Raw genomic sequence first — 7,397 nt, forward strand, 5'->3', positions numbered from 1 at the left:
GTTCCGACTTTTAAAGCTATTCATAAGAGCACCGCGTTCGAATGAAACAAAAACTAATATATATTTAAAAAGGTCCATATCATAGCTGTCAGTGTTGCCAGATGTTGTACCAAAATTTTGACATTCATATTTTTATTTTTTTTTTCCAACTATATTTATAATAATTAAGAATGTGTCGCTTTGAAAATTAATTTTTTAGACAATTATGGTTGTGTCTCCTACTTAAGTACTTATTATTTTCAAATATTTATAAACAAAAATCAAATGTCGTTCGCTGGTAATTGTTGCATTAGTTGAGAACGGGCGGACCGACTTGGATAATTTTTATTTTTAAATGTTCGTCATAGTCAAACTTAGGTTTTTATGGAAAGAAAAATTGACCACGCCCACGTTTTTAAATATGTTGTTACTACAAAACTAGTTAACCGATTATCCTGAAATTATTCAGGAATGTGGTTGTGTCTCGTACTTATAGTACGTTTATATATAACCTGATTTAACAAACCCACTGGGTTTCAAATGTCAATTCCTTTGGGTATACGTCAAATAAATCCTGATTAAGAAGGTTAACCCTGCAAAAAACTATAATATAAACATGGCCTTACCTACTTATTATTTTCAAATCTTTATAAACAAAAATCAAATTTCGTTCGTTGGTAATTGTTATTTTTGGATAATTTTTATTTTTAAATTGACTATGACGACAAACTTACACGCAGAGAAAAATGGCCTCTCTAACATATCGCTCATTTACTCAAAGAGTTGCATAACTCAAAAAATGCGTTTTCCGAGTTAGTAATTTCTATTTTTTCTGTGGCATTTGCTTTATCTTGTGTCAAATTTTCAAGCTGATATCTCTAAAACTCATCGAGTTACAGCTCATTTACCACGGGTTTCGCATTATTCAACAAGAAAGTTTTTTGAGTTTATGAAGCACTAAAACACTTCCAATCCTGCTTGATCTTGCACAGAAATTTAGTATTGATATCTGGCTAGCTGTTTGCAAACTATGGTCCAAACAGTAATTTTATTTTTTGTGTAATAATCCGTTTAAGTTGGAAGGTCAAATTTTAATCGCCAACTTAAAATGCGTTTTTCTCGAAACTACGTTTTTTGAGATGTGTCACTCTTTGAGTAAATGAGCGATATGTCCCAAACATATTTTGCAGCAAACATACATATATTTGTTTGCAAGCAGTCCCAAACATAACAACGCCTTTCATAATGCAACAAAAAAAATATTGATTTTTCTAAGAGATTAAAAAACGATTTTGCCGAGTTTTTGTTTTTATTGACTAACAACTACCACACACCACCAAACAAAGCAGAGACAAATTTTGCTTATTTATTAATTCTTTTATTTTGTAATATTGTAACTTACCGTTTCTTCTAAAGTAGGCCTGTTGGTTTTGAAACACAAACATTTTGATAGTTTCCCAACATACCATTCAGTCCGATTTTATAAAACTTACGAAAAACAATTCGTATAAATACATTCTACAATTACACGGATAAGCTAATAATAAGCATACACATTCATCATTTTCAAGAGAATCAAGTTTCGTTTATTCTCCAGTGACTACCCAGCAAACACAATGTAGGACGTCCGACGCGTCTGCTCAAAGTCGGAAGGTTTTTCCGACGCTCGCACATTGTAAATGTGAAATCGTTGATGTGCCGACGTTGATGCAGTACGAACGAAAAATTGAGTGCTCGGGTTTTAATTTCTGCATCGGAGAACAAATTTGGTTTATTTTTGTTATGCGTGTTGATGCATGATAGTGTTTAAATGTTATTAATAGTGATCGGTTGCTTACATATTTCTTTATTTGTATAAAGTTAATGAACGTAAAGATTTTCTTCGTCAAACTTCAACACTATTCCGTGGAAAGTCATATGTTTTATTCTTGTAAATGACCAAAGTTAAGTTTCTTAACACTTTTATGTGTATCAAAATTTTTTGTATGTGAAGACATGTATTGTTTCATATGAGCCGCTCAGTGCACACTTCGACTAACTCCACTTTTTGAAAAATTTGAGATTTTAGTGTCAAAGCCTTTGATATAGCCATATCTATTTATGATTATAATATCTTTCATGAATAATAAAGATGATCACCTTTAAATAACAAGGTTTTTTTTGACCACTGAATAATATGCAATTTTTTTCAGTGCACACTTCTATTAACTTCACATTCAAATGTAGCTCTGCTCGCAACGTGTACATTTTTACATGCAATGCTCTTTCGGCTTTTGTTGAAACCATAGATGGTCTTTAGGTAATTATGACGTATAGACAGATGCAACCATGGTGGAATAAGAAGGTGTTCCATCAAATCATACCAAACTTCAAATTTGGTCACAATAATGCATTAGTGCGAAATGCTTGTTTACATTTTGTATGAGATTTTATTCACAATAATGCATTTTGACAACAAGTCCCAGCAAAAAATGTTGGAAGTTATGCAATTGGAGTTATGATTTCACAACATCTTTCGATGTAGTCCAACAGAGTTATGAAAAATGCACTCCGTTCGATACATTTTATAAGCAGTTGCTATAGAGATCCCTACAGAAAAAAAACAGTTGGTTGAACCCTACACATTTCTTCAAAAGATAAACAAGAGTGTATACATTTCGAAGAATTTGTTATAAAATTAAGAAATAACAGCTTAAGTTGCGAACATTTTTGCGGTAATTCATGAGACGGAAATTTTTAATGGAGTGGGGTTGGAGTCCATGTCGAAAGCTGAACTAGTGATGGGAAGGCAACATAAAACAATTTTAGGATGATGAAAGAAAATTAGATGCGCATGGATTAAATCGAGAACGGAGGAAGTAAGCTCAAATGTGATTGAATTTAATGGAAGTTTTTTTTTATTTGTGTTTATATAATAAAGTTCTTTGTGTTCTTGTTTTACACAAATAATAAATGCATTTTATTTATTTTGGGATATTTCGCAATGGCTTGCATTTTAATTGCATCTTTGGACTGATTAAAAATGCAATCCGAAGAGTGCCTTTAAATTCAATCCAAAACACTACAACAAAAGCTGTGATTTGGATCGAATATGGAGTGCATCCTAGCTGTGTGCTGTGGAAGCAAAATGGAGTGCATAATAGCTGCGCGCTCTCTTGTAAAATTCATAAGTGAATTCATAGGAAAAGATGTACTCCAACGGCAAATTTACCGTACACATGTAGTGATTCAACTGCATTCGCGGATGCAAACTTTTTGCTGGGGTATGATGATCAGCTGTTTTTGGGGTTACACCTTTTTATTTCGCCATGGATGCAACACACGTAAAGTAGTGGAAGTGTGCAGATTGTACGGTAGATGGCGTGCGTCATCCAATTTATTGTTCAATTATTTTAGTTATTTAAAAAATTAAAGAAAATTACATTTGAGTTTTTTATTATGCATTTTAATATAAAACAAGTTTTTGCAATTAGTTTGAAGTAAAAAATGTGGTGATAACGAAGCATTTTTGAGGTTTATGACGTTTACTACTTTTTATACGTTTTCTACTGGTATATGAGGTTTTTGACGTTTACAACTTTGTGACCGTCGAAAACCTAAAAAAGTAGACCATCTCTGGTTGAAACACAAATAAGTCCATATTTATATTAGGCAATTTTCCTTGCGGCAATTGTCAGTTCGTAAGTAAAAGAGGGTGTTGAGAGGCAATGGGTTCCCATATATGTACCTCACCTCTCTCTCCATCGAACTGAAAATTGCTGCAGGGATAATTGCCTAATATAAATATGGGCTATGTGAATATTATTGATTTTTTTTTCTATTTTTGTAATTGTTTAAACTAGTGAATTGTTTTTGAGGAACTTAAATCTCCAAACTAATAAAAACATGTCAGGGAACTTCCAAAAACCAATTTTTCTAATTTCTCTTAAATGGAATATTTTCCTCCGGTTAAACACGATTTTTATAAGAACTTGTTAACAAATCAAAATGAAGAATCCTTACATACTGATGGAGAAGACATTATTTATAATATAGCTGAATCGCCCCAATGAAGAATGCCGCTAACATAAAACTAACATGAATTAATTACAAATATTGTTTTATAAACGAACTGCCAACATTAATTTTTATGTAAAACCTATAATATATGTGTATAAAACTAAGTTTTTCGTTAATAAAAAATTCAAGACCTAACTTTATTACTTTTTTCAGTGCACATTTCGATTAACACCACCATTACCACAACATTACTAACTATTGTTTGTTGACTATTTTTTTTATTTTATTTTATATACCGTTAGATGAAAGCTATACCTGCTATTATGCATTCTACATTATATATTTGTATACATATTATCAGGGGAATTTTAAAAAACAATATACATTTCATCATTACTTTTCTCAACTTTTTGTTTTATGGAGTTAGGCGAAGTGTGCTCTGAACACTTCGTATATTAATAACAATTGTTTTACATATTTCACAGATCGTGTTGAATTTGTTGTTCTCCACAGTTTGTTTTTGCACCAAGTCGCGCTTTTAACATAGCATAAGATGATATTAAAACCTTTAATATGCTTATAGTAGATAAACTTTTTCGATATTTCATGAATTAACTGTGTATTTTCAACATCTTTTAATAATAAAAACATATTCTGGTCGAATGCTGATAAATAAATCAGAAATTCATACGATAGTTCATCTGACTTCGGACCAAATTCGGTCCGAAAGTCGGCAAACACTTTCGAATTTCATAAGATTTTACTTCCGAATTCGAACCGAAATCTGTCCGAAAGTCGGCAAATAAATCAGAGTTTTATACGATAGTTCATCTTCCGATTTTGGTTTGCTGGTTACACAAGAATTTATAATTGAAATATGAGGTTTTGTTCGAGTAATGTTTGTTTGTTGGGTTGTCTTGTGTAATGGAAAAAAAATTGTGTATTGAAAATTTTCATGTCAAAAACAAAAGCTCTCTTTTTCAATTGTGTGAGTGAACAAACTGACACACACCGAGAGCAGAAGTGCGCCCTTTGAGCAGCCTTGTTCTAAAGATTTTCACTGTAGTTGTTATCGAAGTATTTGACTATACGAACTTTGTTTTTTCGACACAGAACGCACTGTACTTGTTTGTTTTCGGTTTGTCAGTTAACTAACAAAATTGTTGCGACAGCGGTAGTTGTTGTGTGTTTGTGTGGTTTCTTGATAAAAGCTTTGTTCCAGAACTAAAAAGTTTTTACAATTTTTACGACTTTTACACATTTAACACGAAAACCCGTTCCCGTACACAAAAAAGTTGTAAAATGTTCACTTCTCCTTAAACAAAAATGGCGCTGAATGACGCTCTCTTTAAAAACTTTTTATTCGACAAATTTGAGCATGTAAAAATAGTAACATGGATGCCGGCGTCTGATTGGCTGATGCGCCGACTTTGACATTTGTTCCAGCTTTATTGACGTTTTTTCCATTTTTCCGTTCGCGAACTTTTTGAAAAAAACTTGTGTGACAACAATTTTTCTCTCTTTTACGAGTTTTACTATTAAAAAGTACGGGAACAAAGCTAAAGTCTCAATGTTATCGTGAGACGATTGTGTGGTTGTGTTGTGGTTTGTTGATACATTGTCAATGTGTTGGTGAGACCGATGAAAATGTAGGGAATAACAGCCCAGCAAACCAATCACACCGACATCGTAACGAAATCGGAACAATGCACATGCACACAGCTCTTTATTATAAAACAGCATTCCGCAGCTGCGAGAGCCCTATTGTTACTCTCATTGACCAAAATTTTCTCCACCCATAAAAAATATGTTCTAACATAAAAAATATGTATGTTGGTACCCAAACATATTAAATTGAGATATGTTACAAAATGTTGCAAACATATATTTGTTTGGACACAAACAAATTATGTTTGGATCCAAACATATATTTGTTTGCAATCAATCCAAACAAATAAATATTTGTTTGGATCCAAACATATTTCTAACATATACTTTGACCACGCCCACGTTTTTTAATATCTATAAAACTACTTAACCGAGTATCATGAAATTATCAGAAAATTTTCAGGAATGTCCCATGGTGCAAAATGCTATATATTTGTTTACGATTTCCTGGGACCTATTGTTTTATTATCGCTATATTTGTTAACTTATCAATGCAAAAAAAATGTTAATTAAAAAATTATTAATTCAGAATTATTAATAAAGTAATAAATCGTCTACGATACAGTTCCATAAACCTTTACAGATAACTGTGTTTTATTGTTGAGATTCCAGTTAGTAAAACAGGCATAGTCTCCACCAGGTAAAGGCAACTGTTTCATTGATTGCTCCAAATATACATTTTCCATTTGCGGTATTTGAAAATGTGTCTGAAAATAAAGATGAATAAATACTTGGAACAATAATCAACAAACAAATAATATACGAGTATATAAAAAAATCCTATCACGGTGTTAGTAATATTACAATTAATTTCATCACATGTTGTATGTAGATTCCTGAAGGATGTCTTATATTATATTTTTTAACGCAGAGTAAACGGTCTGAATAATCTTCACCACGTGCCTTTAATAAAAATCAGGTTCAGTGTCAAACGGATTTGTTCGTGGTTTTCTCTCGTTATATATTTGTACCAGATACCATCGATTGTAGTCGTAGATCAACTCACATCAGATTCAGTAGAAGGCGCTAACCATGTGAAGCCACGACAGTCTCAAATACGGAGGCAGGAATCAATTGAGGAGGGACCGTCGACTAAGGAATTATCTGAGAATATTCCGACCGCATCAACCACAAAACCACCTAAAGAGTACATCGGGAGCTATGTTGATTTTGGATTTGCCATCACACCCACAGAACACAAAGTTGAAGGACGCGAAATCAAAATACGTGAATCAGCCCCAAAGCGAATCAAGGATGCAAAAAGCTGGGAAAACTGACTCAGCACCGGCCTCTATAGCTGGGCGTGTGCTTTTAACAAAAGCCAACCCTTGTCCACCAAATAACAAGGTGAAAATAGGTCAAAGGAGGAACCACACCACAAGCCCAATCCGAGTTATACACTTTGTAGCCTCTTTTTATGTTATTAAAAGACTGACAAACGGATATATACCACTGCAAAGGTAGATTCTGAAGCTAAACAAATGCACAAAGTACCTTCCGGATCTCTTTTCACGGTTACCAGTGAAAAGAAAATACCCATATACTAATGGTTCCATAAGAACTTCGGGTGACAGGTATGATAAGTCTGACCCCGACAGTGGGAGTTTATCGAAGACCGTCTGTGAGACATTTTTGTTGTTGTAAAAGTGTTTTATATTATATTTGTTATTTCATTCTTCTGCTTAATCTGACTTGGTGTCTATCTCCTGTTCTAGGAATGTGCCTGCTTCGAAGTGATGTAACCAAAGATC

This window comes from Musca autumnalis, unplaced genomic scaffold, assembly GCF_047663935.1.
Source record: "Musca autumnalis isolate F117 unplaced genomic scaffold, ASM4766393v1 scaffold_3, whole genome shotgun sequence".
NCBI lineage: Eukaryota > Metazoa > Arthropoda > Insecta > Diptera > Muscidae > Musca > Musca autumnalis.